We start from the raw sequence: 22,879 nt of genomic DNA on the forward strand, positions 1-22,879 counted from the left end.
AGAAGAGTCAGCATTTCTGCTAGTTCCAGCCTCATCCGTACCCTCGTTAGTGTAACTGTAAGCGAGCGTCCCGTAGCGACTGGGAGCGTGGCAGCTGGGCTTCCTGCGCTGCCTTAGGTTGTGCCCTTGGAGAGACCCTTCTCCGAGCCCCGGGCTGGGTGGGCTGCGGTGCCGTTCAACGCTGAATAGGCACGAAGGCCTATAAACAAAATGTATTTATATTGCACCCATACCCGGCAGCCAACCGCCGCTTTATTTACGTATTCTGCACCTCCTGCCGACGCTTTTAAACTTAGCCGATATTGCCGCAGTTTTCTCTGACGGGGCAGGGGACTGCCACGCAGCAGGGGGAGTTTCTGGGTGCCTCCCACGGACACAGACGTCCTCAGCTGGGTAGGGACAGGGTGAGAGCTGGAACAACTCTGCTGACATGTAAGGGCCGTCCCAGGGCAAGGCTCCTCGGTCTGGGGGCTGAAAGGCGAGCCGCGCTGGGTGGTTGGTGTGGGAGTTGTGGAGCAAGTAGGGGAAAAAAAAAACAACAAGAAAAAACCATCCAAATGTTTCACAGCAGGTAGAAAGCTTGGCAGAAAGCAAACTGAATGCTGTAAAGACAAAAGCCGAAAGCCGGCTATGGACTGTACGAAAAGAGTCAGTGCCACGGAAAGAGGTTATTTCTTCAACTGACCATAGGAGGCTTTTTGTGAGATAACACAACACCTCTTCTTTCTGCTACAGCGCGGCACCGCAGCAGTAATGGGCCAGAGCGTGCGAGCGCCTTTGGCAGGATCGGTAACGGCCGGGGCACGGCCGACCGGCCAGCCCACCTTCCGCACAAGGAAAACACCATTCCCCTGGAACGCCACGCAGACCCAGGACGGGTAAGGCGGAGGCCGAGCCCAGGCGCCCCCATTGCCAAGGACCACCTTGGCCTTGCAGCGTCTCACGCTTCGGGGTGTTCTGCTGGCCGTGGCTAAGCTCAGGCCCTCTGCTCGTGGCTGCCCCCGGTCCCCCGGCGCCGGTCGGGCCCCAGCCCCCAGCGCGGTGCGGCGCAGGGCAGTGACCCAGCAGGGCGGCCCCACGGGCCCCAGCCCCCCACCCCCCGCCGTGCCTGCGGCCAGGGCCCCGCGGCCGCCGGCCCCTTCCTCCTCTGCCCGCTCCCGTCGCGGACGGCTCGGTATGTGTCACGAGGGGCAGCCCCGTTGAGCAGCTCTCGGAGGGCGCGCGGCTCTGCCCGGCCGTGACCGGGGCCCGCAGGGGTTTCCCGCTCGCTCGCTCGCCCCGAAAGGAGCTGGCCCCGAGCCGGCGCGTCCCCCCCCGCCCGGCCCACGGCGCCCTCGCGAGCTGAGCGCGGCCCGGCCAGCAGGGGGCGCTGGCGCTCAACGGCTGGGCGCGGGGGGCGGTCCGGCGCGGGGGAGGGGCCGGTGGGGGCCGGTCCTTCCGGCCGCCCTCTAAGGGCCGCCCCGCGGGGCTCCGGCTTTCCGGTGGCGCAGCGCGGCGGAGCGGAGGTGGGAGCGGTGCGTGGGGCGGCTGCGCCGCGAGGTGTCTCTTTGCGGTGCCGGGGCCCCTCTGCGGCCCGGCGTGGGAAGCCCGTGGCCGGCGGAGACTGCTCGGAGCTGGGCGGGGAGCGCCGCGGCAGTCCGACCGCAGGCAGCCATCCCCTGCGGTGGCCGCCAGCTCCTCAGGACTCCTGGAGGCCTGGCAGCGCCCGACCCTCGCCTGCGGCAGCCGCCTGGGAGAGCAGCGCGGCCGTGGCCAGGGGCCGGAGAGCGCTGGTGAGTGAGTTCGGGCAGCGGTGGAGGCTCCGTGCCGGGCCCGGGCCCGGGCCGGGGTGGGGGGGGGGGGCGGCTCCGTGCCGGGCCCGGGCCCGGGCCGGGGTGGGGGGGGGGGGCGGCTCCGTGCCGGGCCCGGGCCCGGGCCGGGGTGGGGGGGGCGGCGGCTCCGTGCCGGGCCCGGGCCCGGGCCGGGGTGGGGGGGGGGGGCGGCTCCGTGCCGGGCCCGGGCCCGGGCCGGGGTGGGGGGGGCGGCGGCTCCGTGCCGGGCCCGGGCCCGGGCCGGGGTGGGGGGAGCGGCGGCTCCGTGCCGGGCCCGGGCCCGGGGCGGGGGGCGGCTCCCTGCCGGGCCCGGGCCCGGGGCGGGGTGGGGGGGGGCGGCGGCTCCCTGCCGGGCCCGGGCCCGGGCCGGGGTGGGGGGGGCGGCGGCTCCGTGCCGGGCCCGGGCCCGGGCCGGGGTGGGGGGGGGCGGCGGCTCCGTGCCGGGCCCGGGCCGGGGTGGGGGGGGCGGCGGCTCCGTGCCGGGCCCGGGCCCGGGCCGGGGTGGGGGGGGGCGGCGGCTCCGTGCCGGGCCCGGGCCCGGGCCGGGGTGGGGGGGGCGGCGGCTCCGTGCCGGGCCCGGGCCCGGGCCGGGGTGGGGGGGGCGGCGGCTCCCTGCCGGGCCCGGGCCGGGGTGGGGGTGGGGCGGCGGCTCCCTGCCGGGCCCGGGCCCGACCCCGCGGTGGGGGGGGGCGGCTCCGTGCCGGGCCCGGGCCCGGGCCCGACCCCGCGGTGGGGGGGGGCGGCTCCGGGCCGGGCCCGGGCCCGGGCCGGGGTGGGGGTGGGGCGGCGGCTCCCTGCCGGGCCCGGGCCCGACCCCGCGGTGGGGGGGGGCGGCTCCGTGCCGGGCCCGGGCCCGGGCCCGACCCCGCGGTGGGGGGGGGCGGCTCCGTGCCGGGCCCGGGCCCGGGCCCGACCCCGCGGTGGGGGGGGGCGGCTCCCTGCCGGGCCCGGGCCCGGGCCCGACCCCGCGGTGGGGGGGGGCGGCTCCGTGCCGGGCCCGGGCCCGGGCCCGACCCCGCGGTGGGGGGGGGGCGGCTCCGTGCCGGGCCCGGGCCCGGGCCCGACCCCGCGGTGGGGGGGGGCGGCTCCGTGCCGGGCCCGGGCCCGGGCCCGACCCCGCGGTGGGGGGGGGCGGCTCCGTGCCGGGCCCGGGCCCGGGCCCGACCCCGCGGTGGGGGGGGGCGGCTCCGTGCCGGGCCCGGGCCCCGCAGAGAAGCCCTGGTCGGGCATCGTTCGCTTTTGCACAATGTAGGGCTTTCCCCGTCTATTTTCTGTGTACTGTGTTTTGGGCCACCTGAAACCCTTTGGCCGGGTAGGTTTGGTGCGGGGAGATGGCAGGTCTGGAGCCTGAAAGATCTCGGGTGGGGGGCGGGGGAGGTATTTTTGCCTTAAAACTCTGAGCCCACCTCGTGTGTCATGTCGTGTTATCACGTCGTGAGTCTGGTGACTGTGGCAAATGGCTCAGTTGGGCGTTTTCTGATAACTAACTTCTGAACGTGTGCGTGTGTAGGCACGGGGAGATTTGTGCAGGGTGACAGAGCCCCTTGTGCTTCTGTGCTAATGTCTACCTGTTCTAGACCTCCAGTGTTGGAAAGCCTTTGTTTAGTGCCTAGTTGTGCCTGCGTAACAAATGTTTTAGCTGCTGATGTGTTATACCTCTGCTGTGAACTTTTTCCTGGGTGGCTTGATTGTTTCTGGTTGTCCGTGTAAATCTAGGCAGATATTTTCTGCCCGGTGGTGAAGCCTATCGCTTTGGATAACAAAGGGCAGGAGAGCAATAAAGAAAAAGGTGATTCGTCTGCTGCAGCTCCTTGGAAACGATTCGTTCCTTATTTTCTGCCGTTGGGGAGGTGTTGTGCTTTCCAGATAATGCAGCCTCTCCTGTGCCTGTCCACGCCGTGCATTTTTGTCCTGCCCTTGCTTGAAAAGGCTCTCCTTGCCTTCTTCCTCTGTGCTGCAGTTGGCTTAATCTCTCGCTGCTGCTGCTGGAAGAGGGATAAAGGGAGTGTTGTTGATCGGGTTGTTAAAAGCTTTTTCGCGGGCTGTAACGCGCGGGAAGGGGTGGGCGGGGGGGGGGGCGACTCAGTACGGGGGAGGGGGAGGATCAGGCTGCGGGGAAAATGGGAAACCAACATCACCCTTCCCTCCTACGGCGCAGCCCGGCTGCACGGCTCCCCGGGGATGCCCCTGCCCCGCGGGTGTACCGTGTGTGCGCCCCCCGCGTGGGGCGGGGGGGGACGACACACCCCCACACAGTCGGCGGCACTGGGGCAACCCCTGCCCCAGGGCTCCGCGCTCGTACCCGGCTCTCCCCGCTCCGGCACGGCACGGGGCTGGACGCACCGAGGAGACCCCGGGGCGGCTTCTCGCGGCTGGGCGAGAACAGGGCCTGGCCCCGAGCAGCCGAGCGGGCACCGCCGGTAGCTCGGAGGAGCGGGGCCGGCTCGGCTCGAGGCGTCAGAGCGAAAAGGGACGAGAACCGTCCCGGAGCGTTGGGGGGGCGGCGGATGGTCCGGTGGCCGGGTTCGGCTCCGTGCCGGGCCGTGGGGCAGCCGGAGCCGCGCCGGGGGGCAGGTGAGGAGCCGCGTGGCCGGGCGCGCTGTGGGTCGGCGGGTTTCGGCTGTGGGGTCTCCCGGTCCGCGGAGTCCCCGGGGGGGGGTTGCGGGCAGCAGTGGCCCCGGGCCGAGCGCTTTCGTGGGTCGGTGGTTGTGTTTTGGGGCCGAGCCCGTGCCCGGCCGTGGGGAAGTAGGGGCAGCCCCACCCGGCTCTCGGCTGCTCCTCGTCGGGGTCGGGCGGCGGCGGCGGCGACCCCGGCGGGGGCTCCTGTGGTGCCGGGCGGGTCCCCCCTTGCCCGCGAGGCAGGCAGGGACCCTGGCTGCTGCCGCCGCGGTTTGCTGGAGGCGGGCTGGGCCCGGCCCCCTGTGGGGTTGGGGTGCGGGCCCGGCGCTGCCGGGGAAACGAGGCCTGCGAGAGCAGGAAGAAAGCGCTGCCGGGCCGGCGCTGGGCTGCCCCGCCGGGGTGCGGGGCCGGGCCCGCGCAGTTCAGTTCCCAAGGCCTCCCCGACAGTGCGCGCGTGGGCCGTGGGGGTGCAGGGCTGTGGGGTGGCTGCGCTCTCCGCGCCCCTGAGCGTTGCCCGTGGGGACTGCGGAGGGGGCCGGGACGCAGCCAGGCTCAGCTGGTTTGGTCCCTGAACGGGGAGAGCACAGCTCTTCTGTTCCTGGGCCTTGAGAGCAGGCTCCTGTGGCTGATGCCGGGGCCCTGAAACAGATCGAGTCGTGCGTTTTGAGGGCCTGAGCGAGGGGACTAAGTCGTGTGGTTTTGGGCTGAGGAGCAGAGGTCAAGTGCTGCATTTTTGGGACTTGAGAACAGGCTCAGCAGCTGGGCTTTTTGGCTCAGAACCGGTCCCAAAGTGAGCTGGTTTGGGGGCCAAAAGCAGCAGCCGGTTTGGCTGCTTGTGCAGGCTGGGGGGTGGGGGCATTGGGGGCTGCAGGGGAAAGCAGGGGTTGGGCAGGGTACGAGGACCCTCCCCGGAGGTGGGGGTCCGGTCACATCGGACCCCGAAGTTCGGGAGGCCGGCATGCACCAGAGCGAACTCGCCACCTGAGGCGGGTCTCTGGAGGAAGGGTGCTTTTTGGATCCAGCGCAGCGCACCCTCTTTGGGTCCAGCTCTTCTTTCTGCGCTGCTTAGAATAGTTATTAACCAATTAATTAATCATACAAACTAAGTCACAACAGCTCTGTCGGCTCCATCGTGGTTTGGAGCTCTGAATCGGTTTCATTTGGTGTCTAACACATTTTTTCCCCGAGGAGAGGCTAAGTTTCAAAGTTAATTAGTTTTCTCATAAGTGTGTCAGTCAATAAAATTGAGTTACGATTGTTAAAACCACAAAGGTGACAGGAGTCTCACGGATCTGGTCTATTTCTGAAAATGTATTCATCCCATGCAAATGTCATCGGGATACAGATCATCTGCACTTCATGCTCTGACAAGACAAGATGCTGAGACAGGGATGAGCTCCAAAAGGACTACTGAAAAGAAAAAAAACGCATTCCACAGTCATGGGGTTTTTTTGTTTGCGTTTGGGGGGGCGGGGTGGCTTTAACAAAAGAGTGCAGTGTTGGCCGGCAGCAGCCTGCAGAGCACTTTTGCTGCCTGATCTCTCCTTTTCTTCTCTTCCACTCCTCTTTCAGGGCTGTAATTGTCATTTGGATAGTTTTAGAAGAGCAGTTAAGTTGCTCGCCTGTGTCAATGTGCTGGTAATACCAGGAAGGTGAATGCTTGAACCGGTCGGGCGGGTAGGAATGAATAACTTGGCTGCAGGTAGAACTTCTGAGGGAAGACCAGCAAAACCAGGAAGCAAATAGCAAGTTCCCAAAAAATGTGCGGGTGTCAAACACATAAAAGTTTCATTGCCGAATGTTTTTGGGAATATGTTCCCAATGGCTATTTTTAGTAAACATAAATTTTCAGGAGATTCAGGGTTGTGCGTGGCAAAACATGTCCCTCTGTTTTTGTGTCCTGCCGCACAAACGGCCGGCGGCAGGGCTCTTGTTCCCTGCTCTCGCTATTGCCACAGCAGGGCTGCGATATTTAGACCTAAGAGATGGGTTTAGGAATGGAAGGAGAGAGAACGCCTGTGTTCTGTAAGGGCTATGAATGCTGACCCTTTGTCTCCGTCTGCCGCTTTTCCTGTGCGGGTGATGAAGCTGTTTTACTTTTCTCTGTTGTTCCAGGTCTAAATAGCTGCGAAGCTGTCGCCGCTGTGGGTGCGCAATTTGTGTTGCTGTGTTTCTGTGGAGTTCTAGCTACGGCTCGCTTCTAGTGTGGCCAAGCGTCAAGGTAGGGCTTTCAGTTTAAAGCTTCAGAAGCGCTGCGCGCCGAGATGGGTGTAGGTGAAACTGCTGTTGCGCCTGCAGCTGTGCTCGCAGGGATGCTGGGTGGCTCCGCATCAAACCAGCGAGGTGCGCGTGGACCTCCGTCGGGCTGCGCCCTGGGTGCGCGAGCGTGCGGTGTTTTTGCTGTTCCGGCTTGCACGTGCGAGGGCTTAACGTTTGATTTAATGCATTTCCTTTAACGGCAGGCTGTAGTTGGGCTCTAGACGGTATTCCTGCGTGGGCACAAGAGCTGTGGAATGGTTAAGCTGTTGCTGTGCCTCCAGGTGACTTGTTCAGTAACGCTGTTTTTCCAGGTGCAGATGGATGAGTCGTGCAGGGCAACGGAGGAGGGCCCAGGGGAGCGCTGTAAGAAGGTGAGTCTGTGTAGTACTGGAGGGAAGATGTGACTGATGGCTATAGGGCTCCATTATGGGTTTTACTCTTTTTTTTTTTTTGTGATCCGAGGGTGCTAAGCGATGAGCCGAGCGTGATCTGGGCCCTGGAGGTGAGTCAGGCAAGGTGACCGGTGCTTGGTGGGCTGGAGTAGGTGTTCTTTTTCAGGTTATTCAGGGTTTTTTCTCCTTCTCTTCACTTTCCCATCCCAATTTGGGGCCGATTCCCTCAAACGGGGACTTCCCCCTGTGGGGCTGCTTATGCAGCCTGGGAGCTGCTGCCTGGGCACAAAAATACCTCAAACCCCTTACTCTGGGTCTGCAATGGGGGGTGAAAAAACAGAAAGAATTCTGGTGGAAAGAAAACAACTTGGGGCTTCTGGGAAAGCCAACTCCAGCTGGATTTGTGCAGCTGGAAAGGAAAAAAAGGGTGGTGGTGGGGAAGGAACAACCACCTAAAAGCACCCACCAACCATTCTCATGCACAAAACCGAAAGTGAAAATGACCATTTTTTGTAGGGTAAAAGCACAAAAAGTCCCCACAGAACTCAGTAGTTTGGAAAAGCAACCCCAATTATTACATTATGTAAAGAAGGCGGGGAAAAAAAGAAAACCAAAACAAAACCCTATCACAACCCTGATGCCACATGCCTACCAGCAGTTCCTGGGGCTTATTCTGCGGGGGTGGGGAACCCAACCTTGTTCCCCAGGTTTGCTGTGCTGCTTCTCCTCCCTCGGGCATGCGGGGGGCAGTGGCATGGACAGTAGCAAGCACCAGACGTTTTTAAGCGGTCGAGAGGAAAGGACAAATGCTCGAGACGCTTTGCTGTTTGGTGCAGAGGCAATGAATGGTGCTGCTGGGGCTGCGAGGGGGAAAGGTGCAGAGGAATAGAAGCTCTGTGGATGCAGCCAAGTTATGGTTTCTGGATGGTATTAATCGAGAAGAGTAATTCAGATAATGCTGCTGCCCAGCGACCAGAATTGGGTACTGAGCCCGGGAGCCGCGCACGCGCGGTGGCGTCCCTGTGATCCCCATTGCTCTCTCCGCAGGTAACAGCCCTGCGATGCTGCGGTGCCTGCGAGGTGATGCCGCCGTGCTCGTTGCTGCTTCCTGGTAAGGAAAGGCCTCCTCCGCTCCTGCTGCAGCGTGGTGGTGTGTCGGACACGATTCCCTGTGTCGGGTGAGGCCTAGGGCTGCCGGCGAGGTGAGCGAGCGCCTTTGGTGGGTGCAGGGGTGTCTCCTTGTGTGCCTGCACTACTGGGGCTGGTGGGATGGGAAGCTTCAAACGACCCGCCGAGGCAGGCTTCTGGTATGCTAAAGGCGAGTGGGTGAGGGCAGCCCTAGGAGTTACTCGGGAGCTGATAGAAGGGAAGAGGGAAAGGAGGAGGAGGATGATGACCTTTTCCCCCTGCCCAGGGTGCAGAAGATGGCCGACTCTCCAGCTCACCAGAGCTCCCCCTCAGCCTCCCCTGGCCCCCCTTGCCCAGTGCGCCTGCTCCCAGCTCCAGCACGAGCGAGCTAGGCTACGTGCCGAGGAAGCCTCATCTCGTAAGAGCTGTAAGACACCCATGTGTTCTCTTCAGGTGGAGGACGGCCTAGAGTCTGGAGCTGCAGAAGAGGCAGGGAGGAGAGAAGGGGAAAGAAGCATCTGAACGGCTAAATTGTGCCAGCAGCGCTGAGAGCGAGAGTCGCGGTGAGTCCTGGGCCAGTGGGGCCCCGTTGCCTCTCTTGTGCGTCCTGGGCCCTCCCTGTCTCTCCCCCGGCCCCCTCTCTTTCCTTACCTGCTGCAAAATTTTATTTTTTCTTTTGGGCCCCCCCCGCACCTTCTTTCTCCATCTCGCTCTGAGTGGCTCCCTGCCTCCCCGTCTTTTTCAGTCCTCCCTTTCTCTGTCCTGTAGCCTGTGGCTCCTTTTTCTATCTCCGCCTCTCTCTGCCTGGCTCTGGCTCCGTTTTTTTATTCCTCCTGCTCTGTCCTGTAGCCTGTCGGTATTTTGTCTTTCTCTGGCCCTCTTGGTCTGACTCCCTGTGTTACCGAAAAACGCGGTAAAATCGGAAACGACTCCTCAACGCCAATTTAGTATTAAAGAGCAGGCATTCTTTATTCACGGCGCCGGATGCATGGGGGATCGCTCCTCCTGGCGTGCGTACCTCACACACCTTTCCCGTACAATTTGTAGATCAAAATTTTACGTATTCATATATATTCATTATTGCCCTGTCTGCTGATCGGTACAAACTTGCTCGTTCCGTATGTAAATCGCTACGCAGGCTCGGTTGTCCTCTTCCGTTGTTCTCTTCTGAGTAGGTGGTATTACTTGGGTCGGTGGTGGTCTGTGAGTCGGTGGTCGTGATCTCCCCCTGCCGGAATTACCTTTTTACCTTCTTGGCTAGTTTTCTCAGTCCGCTCCACGAAACCGCGTTTTGTCGTCCTTTTCTGACAGAAGCACGTTGTCTGTTGTTCTGCTGACGTTAACGATCGCCTAGTGACTAAAATGCAGATCAACAGGTGCGCTGATTCGTACGCTCCACGTTCCCGTAATGGAACACCGTCTCTGGTTGGTTGATTTCATCGCTTTGGTTACACCTGTTCCTGTTGTTCAGTTTCTTCTTTTTTGGCTTTGTTTGATTCTCTCTGTGATTCTGTTTTTCTCTGCCTCGCTTTTCCCAGCTCCCCGTCCCTCACTTTGAATGCCCGTTATCCTTCAGCAGCTCACTCTCCCTTGGTTGCCATCCCCGTTTCTGAATTCCTCCTGCTTTGCCACGTAGCCCGTGGCTTTTTTCTTAATCTCTCTGTCTGCCTCAACGCTCCCGCCGCGCTTTTTAATTCGTCTGCTCTGTACCCTGCTACTGTTCTTGCCTTTCTGAGTTCTTCTCTGTCCAGCTCCCTTTCCCTGTTCATGAATTCGTGTTCTTCCTACACCCGCCGCTGTTCCCTGTGATCTCCGTCTCTCTCTGTCCAGCTCCCTGTCCCTAGGTTTTAATTCCTGCCTCTGCCCGCTGTAGCCCGTCTAGATTTTTCTCTCGGCCTCTCTCTCTGTCCGGCTCCCTCTCTCTGTGTTCTAATTCCACGTTCTCTGTCACGTAGACCCGTGCTATTTGTTTGTCCTCATCTCTCTCTGTCCAGCTCCTTGCTGCTATGTTTTCTTTCTTCCCTCTCTCTCTGTCTTTGTAGCCCATTGCTGTTGTTGTGTTTTTGGTTTTTGTTTTTTTTTTCCCACTTGTTTCTTCGTTTGTCTCTGTCTGCCTCCCAGTGCCTGATCTTTAATTCCTCCTTCCCCGTTGGGCCGCTGTTCCTTTTTTCCATTCTACGTTGTGTTCTCTTTGGTCTCCTGTTCTTATTCATCGGTTCCCTCCTCGCCGCCCTGTGGCTTGTCCCCATTTTAGTGTTGCCTCTCTTTCCCTCTCTCTGGCTTCTTGCCCCTGTTTTTAAAATTCCTCCCTCTCTTCTCTCTTCCCTGTTGGCCGTGTGATCGTCAGCCTTTCTCCACCTCTTTCTGCCCAGCTCTCTGTGTCTATCCATTAATTCTTCCCTCTCTGCCCTGTAGCCTGTAGCTTTTGTCCTTTCTCCATCTTGCTGTCTCTGGCTTCCCCGTGACCCTCTTTTAGAATTGTTTCTCTCTTCTTTCTGTACGCATTGCGATTCCTTTTGCTCCCCATCTCCCTTTGTTTTGGGTGTTGTTTTGTTGTTGTTTTTCTGGCTCCCTGTCCCTAATTCTTAATTCTCTGCCTTCTCGTGCTCTGTACCACGTAGCCCCGTGGTTTGTTTTGTGGTGTTCCCTCCCCGGCCCCTTCCCTCCGTCGTTGGCTGTCTCGGCTCCCTGTCCCCGTGGCTTCATTCTTCCCTTTCTGCCCTGTTCTTGTCACTTATCTTGTCTTTCTCCATCGCGCTCGGTCCAGCTTCCTGCCCCTATTCTTCTTTCCTCCCTCGCTGTCGTGCTGCCTGCCCCAGGTTCTTTGTGCGTCTCCAGCCTGCTCCTCTTCCTTCTTTGTTGGTCTGTGTCCTGCTCTTCCCTCTTTCTGCTGCCTCTCTTCCCCTCTCTCTGCTGCTTTTATCTCCACCTCCGTCAGGCTCCCTGTCCTTCTCTGGCCGTCCTGTTCCCTGCCTCGTGCCTTCTCACTACACGCACACACGTCCCCCCCGCCCCGTCCAGCCGGATGCCGCTCTTCTCTTCTCTCTTCCTACTGTCCCGTGCCCTGCTCCTCACCTTTGGTGGCCTCCCCCTCTGCCCAGCAGCCCGTCGCCCCAGGAGCCAGGCGACGGACGGTCCGTTCCCTGCCAAACCGGGACAAGCGCGTGCCGTGGCTTAGCCCCAGCTGGCTATTCTGCACCAGGGAGCTGCTTGCTCGCTCCACCCTCAGTGGGCTGGGGGAGAGAGCTGGAAGGGTAAGAGTGAGAAAAATCATGGGTTGAGATCAAGGCTGTTTAATAGGTAAAGCAAAAGCTGTGCGTGGAAGCAAAGCAAGGAATTAATTCGCTCCTCCTTTTCGGCGGGCAGGTGTTGAGCCACCTCTGGGAAAGCAGGGCTCTGTCATGTGTAACGGTTACTTAGGGAGAGAAATGCCGTAGCCCCCGCCCCCCCCCCCCCCCCCCCAAGGACTCCCCCTTCTTCCCCCAGCTGCGTGTGCTGAGCATGATGTCAAATGGTATGGAATATCCCTTTGGTCAGTTAGCTGGGAAAGCTTTCCCAGCTGTGTCCTCTCCCAGCCTACCTGCTGGTGGGGCACTGAGAGAACCAGAAGAGGCCCTGACTGTGGAAGCAGTGCTCAGCAAGAACCAAAACATCTCTACATTATTAACGGTGTTTTGAGCATAAATCCAAAACGTATCCCTTCCTAGCTACTGTGGAGAAAATGAGCACTATCGCAGCCAACACCAGCTCCGTGCGGCTGCGGCAACGGCGGCCGAGGTGGCCTTGGGGCAGGGGGGGAGCGTTGGGGACCCTGACCCACGAATGGCTCCTGGGACTTGTTACGTGCGCGCCTGCACAAACACCTGCCCTCTCCTTTGCCCTCAGGGCTGCGTTTGCGCTGCCTTTGCGTGGGGCAAGGGGCTGTGATGGAGCCCAGGGGAGGAGGTGGTGCACTGTGGGGGTGAGGGGAGGGGGCCCCCCGTTGCTGCTGCGCCTCAGCTGATGGCGGGGTCTGGATGGAGGAGCCCCAGGTGCGGGCGGTGGGGCTGACGGTGCCGGCTCCTCCCTGGAAAAGGGGTGGTGCCCGGCTCCGGGGGGCCAGTGTGAGCCGAGGGCGGAGCGGAGCTGTGGCGGAGCGTCAGCGGGCTGCGACTGTAGCGAGGGAGGAGGTGAGCGGGGGCTGGGTGGTGGAGCGCTGCGTCCCGGGTCAAGCCCCGAGGAGGGCTGCGGCGGGGCAGCGCCGGGTCGGAGCCGGAGCGGGCGGTGGGGAGAGCGAGGCTGTGCTGAGGGCTCGGTGGGGCTTCCGGGTGCATCGGCGGCCGGGACGGTGGCCCGCAGGGTCCGAGAGCGGGGAGGGCGGGCTGGTGGCGTGCCGGGAGCTGTGGTGGTGCGCCTGCCGGGTGGCCGTGCGGCCGTGTTGTGGCGCAGAGCGTGCCGGGAGGTGTAGTCCTTGCGGCGCGCAGCTGCCGGGCGGCCGTGTTGTGGCGCAGAGCTTGCCGGGAGGTGTAGTCCTGGCGCAGTGGCTGCCGGCGCTGTCACGTGGTTCGCCGGGGCGTGGCGGGAGGCGCGGTCTTCCGGCGCTCGGGTGCCGGGCGGCCGTGGCGCGTACGGTAGGCGCGGTGTATTTTTGGGGTTGGATTCGTGTTGATTTCTGGGGGCTTGCGGGTGCGGCCGCTCCCCGAGAAGCGGTGAGTTCCCCGGGAGCTGACAGAAGGGAAGAGGGAAAGGAGGAGGACCTTTTCCCCCTGCCCAGGGCGCAGATGATGGCCGCCTCCCCGGCTCGCCGGAGCTCCCGCTCAGCCTCCCCTGGCCCCCCCTTGCCCCGTGCGCCTGCCCCCAGCCCCGGCACCTCCCCTGAAGCGTGCTGCGTAGCCCTTGGCCGCCCCCAGGCCCTGTCGTGAAGGCAGCGAGCCGGCCCTCAAGCGCACTGGATTCCCCCTCGGCGCAGGGGCCCTTAGCAGTAGCGCGGGGAAGGGGCGCTGTGTCCGGAAGCCCCTGCGCAAGGAGAGGCTTTGGTCAGGGTCGATCGACGGTAATGACGGTCGCTGTTTCTTCTTTCCCTCTCCCAGAGACCGTGCTGAGGACGTGGTTGTCTGTCCTTCCCCCGGGGACGCCGTCGACTGCGGCCGTCTCAGGCTTGCGTGGCTTCTCTCTGCCCGGCTTTGCCATCCTCGCGGCGCCGGGGCGAAAAGGGACACACAGAGCCCTTCCTGGCTGTGGACAGGAGCTGCCTCGGCTGAAGCTGGAGACGCCAACGAAAGGTAAAGCAGAAGAAACTGAAGGCGCTCTGGCTGCCAGCTGCCTTCCTGCTGCAGGCAAGAGAGAGCCTGTCCCTGCAGGTGAGGGAGGAAGGATCCCCCTTCATAGCCCGCAGCGGGCCGGGCCAGGCCACCAACGTGCACCGCAGGGTCCGTACGCGGTAACCCGGAGTTGGGTACGGGCGTGTAGTGCACGAGCGAGCTAGGCTACGTGCCGAGGAAGCCTCATCTCGTAAGAGCGGTAAGACACCCCCGTGTTCTCTTCAGGTGGAGGTCGGCCTAGAGTCTGGAGCTGCAGAAGAGGCAGGGAGGAGAGGAGGGGAAAGAAGCATCTGAACGGCTAAATTGTGCCAGCAGCGCTGAGAGCGAGAGTCGCGGTGAGTCCTGGGCCAGTGGGGCCCCGTTGCCTCTCTTGTGCGTCCTGGGCCCTCCCTGTCTCTCCCCCGGCCCCGTCTCTTTCCTTACCTGCTGCAAAATTTTTTTTTGTTTGGTTTTTTTTTTTTTTGCGCCCCCCCGCACCTTCTTTCTCCATCTCGCTCTGAGTGGCTCCCTGCCTCCCTGTCTTTTCAGTCCTCCCTCTCTCTGTCCTGTAGCCTGTGGCTACTTTTCTCTGCCTCTCTCTGCCTGCACTGGATTCCCCCTCGGCGCAGGGGCCCGTAGCAGTAGCGCGGGGAAGGAGCAGTGTGTCCAGAAGCCCCTGTGGAAGGAGGCTTTGGTCAGGGTTGATCTGCGGTAATAACGGTTGCTGTTTCCTCTTTCCCTCTCCCAGAGGCTGTGCTCAGGATGGGGTTGTCTGTCCTTCCTGTTCGTCTCTTCCTCTCTCTATTCCTTTGCGCTGGTCCCTCTCCCTATTGTTTATTGTTTTGCTTCTCTGAACCTTTTTTTATTCCCAGCGTTTTCCCGTGACAGGAGCAGCAAAGAAGGGAGCGGAGCATCGGGGTATCCATGGAGAGAGCATTGGGCGTTCTCCTGTCTTTGTGGGGCTGACCCTGAGGAAGTGTGGTACGTGGGTCGGTAACATGAATATATATATTTTGTGGGTGCACAAACCCGTTTCAGAGTGTCAGAGGGTAAGGGTTTTGTTCTGTTCAGTGTAAACATTGTTCTGTTTGGTGAATTTCTCGAAGATGAGAGTTCAGTGGGGGAGGAAGTCAGCTCTCTGGCTGGTTTGAGGGTAAGGTGGGCTGTACGTGTTTGTCGGTCATCTCTCACCTGCCAGATGTTTTGAACTAGTTGTATCTGGTTTTCGTAGGGAGTCACGAAGGGGTTTGGGGCTCCCCAGTGGCGGGTGCTGTGGCCAAAAGAGAAAGCAGGGTCACAGAGTGCTTCATTTACGGGGCTGGCCTCGGCCATCTACTGCACAAACTTCTGGTATGTAGCAATCGGGACTCGATTTCCTGAAGGAGGAGAGGATGATGGAGCTCGTTATAAGAGCATAATCGTTTTGTCTTCTTTTGGCAGTACGGGCACCCGAGGACCAGCTTGCTTTTGAGGAACGGCACGAGGATGTTGGTGTCGACGCTCAGCAGAGGAAGGAAGCTTCTTTTGGAGGCCAAGAAGATGAAGTAGACTGCTTATTTGTTGTGTTTGATTTTCATTGCGGGGATGGGGAGGGGTGGAACATGCAAAACGCGGTCCTGGGCAGGGGAGGTTTCTGATGTGGGAGGCCGTGAGAGAGATCATGGACGCTGCTGGACAGGCGTTAGAACCCGTTGCTCAGGTTGGACGGACCCAGCAGAACCACCGCACCATCTTAAGTAATGCCTGCTCACGTACTGAGATTTTAGTAGTTGCCCCCGCATCAGCTTTGGCTTTTCCTCGTCGAGCTTGTGTTTTGGCAAGAAGCGTCTTTCGTTAAGCGTTTGGGTCTAAGGGGTGTCCGTGAGGCTACGTGGTGCCCATCCCCATGAGATTTTGTGACCATCAAGTGATATTCAGCATCCATCTTATGCCCGTCTCCTGTAACTACTCTGCAGTTTTCGCTTAAGGCTTGATAGCGCAGCGTTAGCTGAGGGCGGCATTTCCCCCGCTGGCCCCTCCACGCCGACGGCGTTTCCCCTGCCGGCCGCTGTCCGTTCCCTGTAACTGTGACTCTTGTCCCGGCAGAACCTTTGCCAAAGCCACCTTTGTGCTCCACAGCAGTCTGTTTTCTGTCTCGAGTATGTTTCTTTTTGGTATCCGATACCCCAGAGCTGTGTACCGTTGGCTCAGGTCTCTTCTTGAGCTTCTGCGAGAAGAGAGAGCCTTCATCTGTTTTAATCCATGTGTCTCCTGGGGTGTTTTTTTGTTGTCCTTTACAATTTAGTTTTGCCCCAGCTACTGAGGTGTTAATTTAGCTGCTTCATACGGTTCCCGATACGCTTGTGTATTTCCACGTTTCTTTTCGTGTTTTTTGTCCTTTGAGACTGATCTAGTTCTGTTAAGGGACTGAGCGAGAGAGAGCGTTGAGGTGACTCCGAATGGTTGATGGCTTTACAATAAATGATTTACTTTATAACCAGAGATATTTTTTGAGAAGGGGTTCTTAAAAGATTTCGTTCTGCTTTGCCATTCCGCTGGGGTAGATGAGCCCCAGCCTTTTTTCAGGAGGCTCATTCTGCTCCTGGGCTTCTCTGGTACTGTTCCTTGAGTTGGTTGCAGGTTTTGAGCTGTCTAAGCTCTTTGGGTAGGTGTGTTTTGACATTCAGAGATGGGGAGGTTTCTGGTTGAGGTAAGAGATTAAGGAGCAGTCAAAGTTGAGCAGCAGATATATATTAGGAAGTACACTTGTACGAGCTTTTGTTTTCCCTTGGGTCAGTAAGTTTTTGTTGGGTGTTCAGGGGTAGCAAGATGGTCTAATAGTGTGTTTTGGATTATTTGGTTTTGGGGGGGTGTTATGGTTTTGTCGGGGTTTTTTTGTTTGTGGTTTGTTGGTTTTTTTTGTGTGTGGTAGGTTTTTTGTTTGTTTTGTCTTGTTTTCCAGGAATTTTGACTTGACTGAAGGTAGAACCTTATATTTTTTCCACCAGTTTTGCCTGTGTTGTGCAAGTTGTTGACGTTATCTCTCAATAGGACTGATGGTGAGATGCTGCGGTAGGGGTTAGGGTGAGTGTGTTGTACACATCTGTATATGGAGCTCTAGCCTTCCTTCAGAAAGCAGCAGGGACGTAACGCATAGTGTGTGTCGGTGTACGGGACTGCTCGTCGCCTTTCCCGATCGCCCGCAGAGTACCACGTTGTCCCGAGAACCTTTGCAGCTTGCGGCAGGTCCCTTGTAGATTATAAGCATCAGGGCTTCTGTTATTTTGTGGGCCTGTAGAGAGCACGGAGTCTGCGGGAAGCCGGAAGGTGGGAGGTGCTCGCAGAACGCGGGGCAGAGGTGGGAAGGGCGGCTCCCGAGGAGCGGCTGACAGAGGGGCTTTAGGGGTGCAAATACAGGGCAGGAGCTGTCGGGAAGGAGTGAGGTTCCTTCCCTGACAGTTCAGGAGGAGAGGAGGGGTTTTTGAAGTCTTGGTACCGGGGAATGGTTGGGAAAGGGGTGTTTAAGTGTTAGCTAATGGTCGTGTTCTGTGTGCAAGCAGCCTCCGGTAGCCCAGTCTCCTTCCCCGTATGTGTCAGCACGGCCACTCGAGCGTGCTGTCTGCCGAGAGGTTCTCCACGCGGCTGTTCATGGAGTCGCTCAGGAGTGAGTTACCTACAAAAGGAGAGTGTGTCGCTACACCAGCCACGCCTGTTTGCTTCCCGTATTGCTTTTGGCATTTGCCCTATCGGTGTCCGCCTGTGCTTGAGTCATCTGACACGAACTGTGATTTTTGTGTGTTGCGTGGTTTGACTTTTTCTTGCAGTTTAAGTAACAGGTCGAGGGTTAAGCAGGACAGTCGAGCGAGGCGTGACGGCAAAGGCGAGCAGATGGCGTCGTGTGCTGTGACGGGGCGGGCTGTGAGGTCACTCGTCTGGGATTTCTGCCTTTGGGGTCTCTGTGTTGCCGAACAAGTCGGTCAAAAGGATTTGTTAGTTTGTTTTGCGTGGTGAGCTCTTGCTTTTGGAAAGCAGTGTCCAACATCTGTGTGCCTCTCCGTATTTCCCCAGAAGTGGGCCCGGCATTGAAGGTGACGGTTCCCCAGCCATCGGGGACGGACCGAGAATGCGAGCAGGCACCTGACGTGGCCACTGACCCGGGAGGCACGGATTGGGAGGTGAGCGGAGCCGTGTTGGCACGGTAGGGGAAAGGATGAGTCTGGAATGTGGCTGTTGGTGCAGATGCGCGGTAGGGAGCCGGACACGGAAGGGAGGGGGCGAACAGAGCATCGTGAGAAGGTAGGTCAGCACGTGACAACGGAGGGGTCGTGCAGTGTGAGCACCTATGTGACTAGTTAATGAAGGGACTCACAAAACTATATGCAAAGCGGGATGTCTGCCCCGAGCTCGTTGGGCAAGGTGAGCGATGAACAGGGAGCCGTAGCAGCTGTTATTTTTGAGGTGTGGAATTGTTTGTGAGCGGGCGGCCGCTTTCAGGCGCAGGGGTCGCCTTGTCTCTCTGGTTCTCTAGGCACCGTAGGTGGTGGCGGCCACGACATCCAGCCTCATTAGAGCGTGGGGGAGCGGAAGTTCACGGCGCTTCCGAGGAGGCTGTTGTTGCGGAAGTGGCCGGCGTTGAGTGGTGCGATGCTGAGTGATGGCACCGCACGTTTGGAGATGAAGAGTATCCGTGTGACCGCAGCCCCATCCTACGTAGCCTGTGTGGCCTTTTTAAAGGACGGCTTTTGAGCCCCCAGATTTGGAAGGGAAGCTGAGGGGCCGATGCGGTCTTTGTGCGGGTGGCCGGTCGGTTGGGGGAAGCGCAGGTGGGGCAGGCAGGGGTTGTAAAATCAGCGGAGGGTACCGTTCAGAGACCGGACACGTTTGGGCCGAGAGAGGTTGTGGTGTCCTTTCTGCAAAACAGAAGCATCTGCCAGGCAGGGGAGTTCCTGCCTGTGCTTGTGCTGTTGTGTGGATTTTGTAGTCTGTCTTTGTTCCTTACTGTACTCGGGTCTCGATGTGTCTGTTGTTCTCCGTGCTGAGCAGGCACCTAGGTAGCAATATTGAGGGTTTTGCAAGCCCTGGCTCATCGGCATAATGGTAACCGAGAGCTTCCTTTCTCGCATTTTAAGTCTACTGCATAGATTTGTCTTGTGTCTGAAATATTAGACCTTTATAGAAGGTCATCTTTTTGCAGCGGTGATTAAGGCGGCCTCGATACTGCTGCTGAGGAGCAGTCTGAATACGCAGAGCCCTTTTCTGGGACCTGTTCCCTGCACCTGAACGTTCTGAGGTCTTTAAGAGTGGCTTGTCGCTCGTACGTCGTCCTAGTTGTGGGTATATGGTTTTATTGCAGGTGATGATGGTAGGTGACTTCTCTGCGGATGCTATAGCTTCTTCCTCGCTGCCGTATAGATCTTCTCGCCCGGTGGCATCTCTGGGCCGGAAGTCCGTCGTCTCGGTGAGAGTTTTCTTAGGTGCCTCGATCGCGTCGCTTGTAGTATTTGTGAGCGGTGTCGGTCCGTGCATGTCGATGCCTGTGTCAGAGCTGCTCCGCCTGGGGGTGTAGCAATGGTAGAGCGGAGGAAAGAATAGCAATAAGAGTATATGGTTAATGTTAATATGCATAGACTGTTTTGGCAACGCCCGTACAACCCTCGTCGGAGCGAGTGGCCGTTGGCAGCGGGCGAGGATGGTAATTTCCGGGGTGTTTTGTGGGTGCCGAGGGGATGACCGTAGCTGCCTGGGAGAGGCAGCTAGAGTGCTAGCTGAGCAGAGGGCACCTCTCAGCTGTTCAAGCTTGTACGTGCGTGGGGCTTAACATTTGATTGAAGGTATTTCCTTTAATGGCATGCAGTAGTTGGGCTCTAGATGGTATTCCTACGTGGAAGCAAGACCTGTGGAATGGTTAAGCTGTTGCTGTGCGTCCAGGTGACTTGTTCTATCATGCTGTTCTTGCAGAGGATGAAGATGGAGCTGTGCAGGGTGATGGAGCAGAGCTGAGTAGAGCACACTAAGGCAGCGGGTCCGTGTGCGGGATTAAAGGGAAGATGCGACCGAAGGCTATTTGAGGAGCATTTCAGGCGAGCTGGGTCGCAGTGAGGGGGCGCATGGGGCTGGTGACTTTGTTCTCTTTGCTCTCAGGAGCACAGCGCTATCCCTAGGGGCTGGCAAGGTTCTAATTGTGGGGCCGGCGCCCATCGGGTGCTTCTTTTTGCGTTACAGTTTAAAGCGTGGATCGCTCTGATGTTTGAGGAGTTTCTGGGCAGTTGTCGTCTGCGGCGTCGTTCCCAGATGCGTGAACAGCTCTGCTCTGTCGCTGTCTGTTTTCAGGGAGCGTGATTTCTTCCCTGCATCCTTACGTTCTTAGGTCTTGTAGCTGGGCTTCTTGTGCCTCCTCCCTCTCAGTTTTGAGAGGAACTTCTTGTCACGGGCCCTGACGCTCTTCTAATCATTTTGGATCTCGTTAGGGCCTCCTTGCATCCCTGTCAGGGTTCTGCAGGTCTTGTTGCTGGACGAGCTCTTCCGTCCAGTTGTCTCTGTGTTTGCCGAGAGCGTTCTCTCGTCTTGGAGGCGCGCAGTTTGTAGTGTTTCTCATAGCGTTGGTGTGTGCGTTTTGTGAGTTTGGCTCGGAGCCGCCTTGCTGGCCGTGTAGAGTCGGGTAGGTGGCACAGCGATGAGAGCTTAGGGTTCATCTGTTGCTGTGCTAAGGCTGTTGGGGGAAAGGTGGTACCGTCATCTCGGATGGAGTGGCCCTCCTCAGCAGGCAAGGACCGTAATCACCGTGACGTTTTGTGGGCTCGGAGGCCGTGACCGTGGCTATCTGGGAGAGGCAGCTAGAGTTCAGCTGAGCAGATTACCTCTGCAGGGTGTTCAAGCTTGTACGTGCGTAGGGCTTCATGTTTGATGTCATATGTTTGTTTTTAATGGCAGGTTATAGTCGGTGTTCAGGAACAGTTAAGGTACTGCTGTGCAACCAGGCGACTTGTTTCGTATTGGTTTTGGAGATGCCGAGGGACGAGTCGTGCAGGGCGACGGAGGGGAACTGAGGGGACCGATGTAAGCGGGTGAGTCGGTGCGTGGTGTATATAGAGGGAAGATGTGACCGATGCCTCTATGACTCCATTGCTCCTTGCGTTTGTCTTTTGTTTTGGTTTTGAAGTAGCGTAGCAATGAGCAAAGGAGGCAAGTCGAGCAAGGCGAGTGGTGATTGGTGGGCTGAAGTAGCAGCTCTTTTCTGAGGTGTTGTGTTGCTGGTGAAGTTATAAGCAACGCGTGTCGTTTGGGTGTTACGGACGGCGGGCGAGGTGCCGTGTTCAGCTGCAAGTGACGTAGGCCGGGTGGGAGGCTGTCGAGGGAAAGGGGTGCGAGACGGGGATCGGTGCGGGCAGGCTGTGGCATCGGGCAGCATCTCAGGAGGTGCCTTTTCGCTTGGCTTTTTGCAGGTGCCGCTGGCAGGCTCGGAGTGCTGCTGCCGCACGCCTATGAGAGGTCTGAGAAGGTGGGGCAGCGGCCAGCATCTAAGACCAGAGAATGCTGTGGTCCGTCGTCGAGCTCTTCAGTTTTGTAGGTAACACGTGGGCCGTCTTTGGAACGGCGTATGAGCATTAGAAGTGAGCTGGGTAGTAATGAGGAAGTCACGGGGCGGTGATTTCTCACGAGCGTAACGGTAGTTTACTGTGTGTTGATACGTTTGGTGCCACAAGCGATGACGGAAGCGGGGTGTGATGCTGGAATCTGTGCAGAGCAGGTGAGCCGATGGGCATGTTCGTTTTGATGAGGGGGGTGCTCTGGAAGAGATCTGTGTTGACCTGTGTGATACTTATTGCTGGCTCTGGGTTTTTTCCTTTTTTACATGATGAAGAGGCACCTGGCCACTGCAAGAATATCCTGGTTAGCTGGTGTGTTTCTTGTTGTGAAAGGATGCATAATCTGACCCATCTGAAAGCCCCACAGTGTGACTTTTGTTAGGAAGAGATTTTGAAAAATTGAGATATTTCTTATTCAGTGAGGTTGCATTCTATGAACTTGCCATCAGAGTGCATCTTAGAGACAGTGTCTTTGTCAGCAGAACTCATCAGCACAAGACTTGCAAAGTATTGCTTTTTTTTAAAGACAAAAAAATCCATGGTCCTTGCGGAGATCCAAGCGCAGCACATACTCCAAAGGTTGATGGCATTGGTAGTGCTTGGGTTCTCAGTTGTAACAGTCGAGATACCATAAAATGCGGTTCGCCTGCATGCTTCGGTACAGCCGAACGCATTAGCAGGTCTGCCGGTCCTTCTTGGTAGCCCCGTGTATTGCAACACTGGGGATTTGATTTGTGTGGTTTTTTGTTGTGGTATTATTTTTTTCCCCCCCAAAAAAGTAAAACTGTATCGGGGATCTCTTCACTCACTGATTCTTCTGTCATAAATGAAAGTTTAAAAAAAAGCTAACATCGTCTGATTTACGACGTGACTTGCGCTCTTTCAGCTGTAACTGCCAAGCAGATGTAGGGTACGATGTGTTAGGTGTACTTAAGCAGGTAGGTATTTGTGGTAAATATTTAATGAGGGGCGACTGAATGTTGTGGGGGGGTGTTTCCTGCCGGTATTTTGAGGGAGCGCTCTTAAGTACTTTATTTCAGTCTCGCTTTCGACGCGCGTTTCCCTGGCAGTTCAGCAGCATCTCTTGGGCGGGGCAGCCGGGCGGACGTCCCTCCCGACTCCGTAACACGCCAAAACCCCCCAGTCACGTTGCTGCTGTGTATTTTGGAGATAGCCGTTCACGCCCGCCATAAGATTATCTGTGCGAGTTGAATGAACGCAGAAGGAAAATGGAAAGCTTTTAGAGCCTAGACGCTCATATTGGATGTGCGTAAACACGCGCCCGCCTTCTCAGCACAAAGTGAATTACTGAGATTTATTCTTAATTTTTTACGTTACTCTTTCAAGTTTGACACGCTTCACTTCAGGCTTCGTGGAGCCAGGCAGCAAGACGTGCGGCGGCAGGGCGAGGGCTGTAGCTGCTGCGGTGGGCCTGTAAGCGGAGGTTCCGGTTCCGGTACAACTTTGCCCCGCAGCCTCACGGGGTTATCTCCCCGCAGCGGTGCCGTAAGGAAGGGATGAGACGTTTTCCAGCACCAGCCAGAGCGTTCAGTGTTACGCGAAGGATCTGTTCAAAATGGTATCGGTTAGTCTTAATACCGTTTTCAAGCGTTCCAATCACTCTAGCTTTTAAAGGATGTGTTGTGTTTTGACGTGACCCGTTTGCCTGGAATCTTGCTGCGGCTCAATTTCCTTCCTACCCCTTATGCTGACTGAGCTCCTCCATTTTCTTCTGTGCTATTTTATTAACGTGCTGAAATATAGTTTGGGATTTCTGTTTTTCAGATGTCGTCTAAGTGTCTCGTGATGCTCAAGAGATGCCTGCC

The 22,879-nt window shown here is 58.4% G+C and overlaps 1 long non-coding RNA gene across 2 annotated transcripts; it reads left to right on the forward strand.

Moving 5' to 3' along the window:
• The first annotated feature begins 8,121 nt into the window (after nt 1-8,121).
• Nucleotides 8,122-22,187, forward strand: LOC142049420 (uncharacterized). 2 transcript variants are annotated; one of them, XR_012657712.1, is made up of 10 exons: nt 8,122-8,283; nt 8,663-8,772; nt 13,279-13,470; nt 13,735-13,844; nt 14,377-14,469; nt 14,720-14,838; nt 14,929-15,032; nt 17,536-17,642; nt 20,910-21,214; nt 21,329-22,187. It is a non-coding gene; the product is annotated as an uncharacterized LOC142049420 (long non-coding RNA). The 2 variants fall into 2 exon arrangements; XR_012657711.1 differs by having other exon boundaries at nt 20,910-22,187.
• The last annotated feature ends 692 nt before the right edge of the window (nt 22,188-22,879 follow it).

This window comes from Phalacrocorax aristotelis, chromosome W (genome assembly GCF_949628215.1).
Source record: "Phalacrocorax aristotelis chromosome W, bGulAri2.1, whole genome shotgun sequence".
NCBI lineage: Eukaryota > Metazoa > Chordata > Aves > Suliformes > Phalacrocoracidae > Phalacrocorax > Phalacrocorax aristotelis.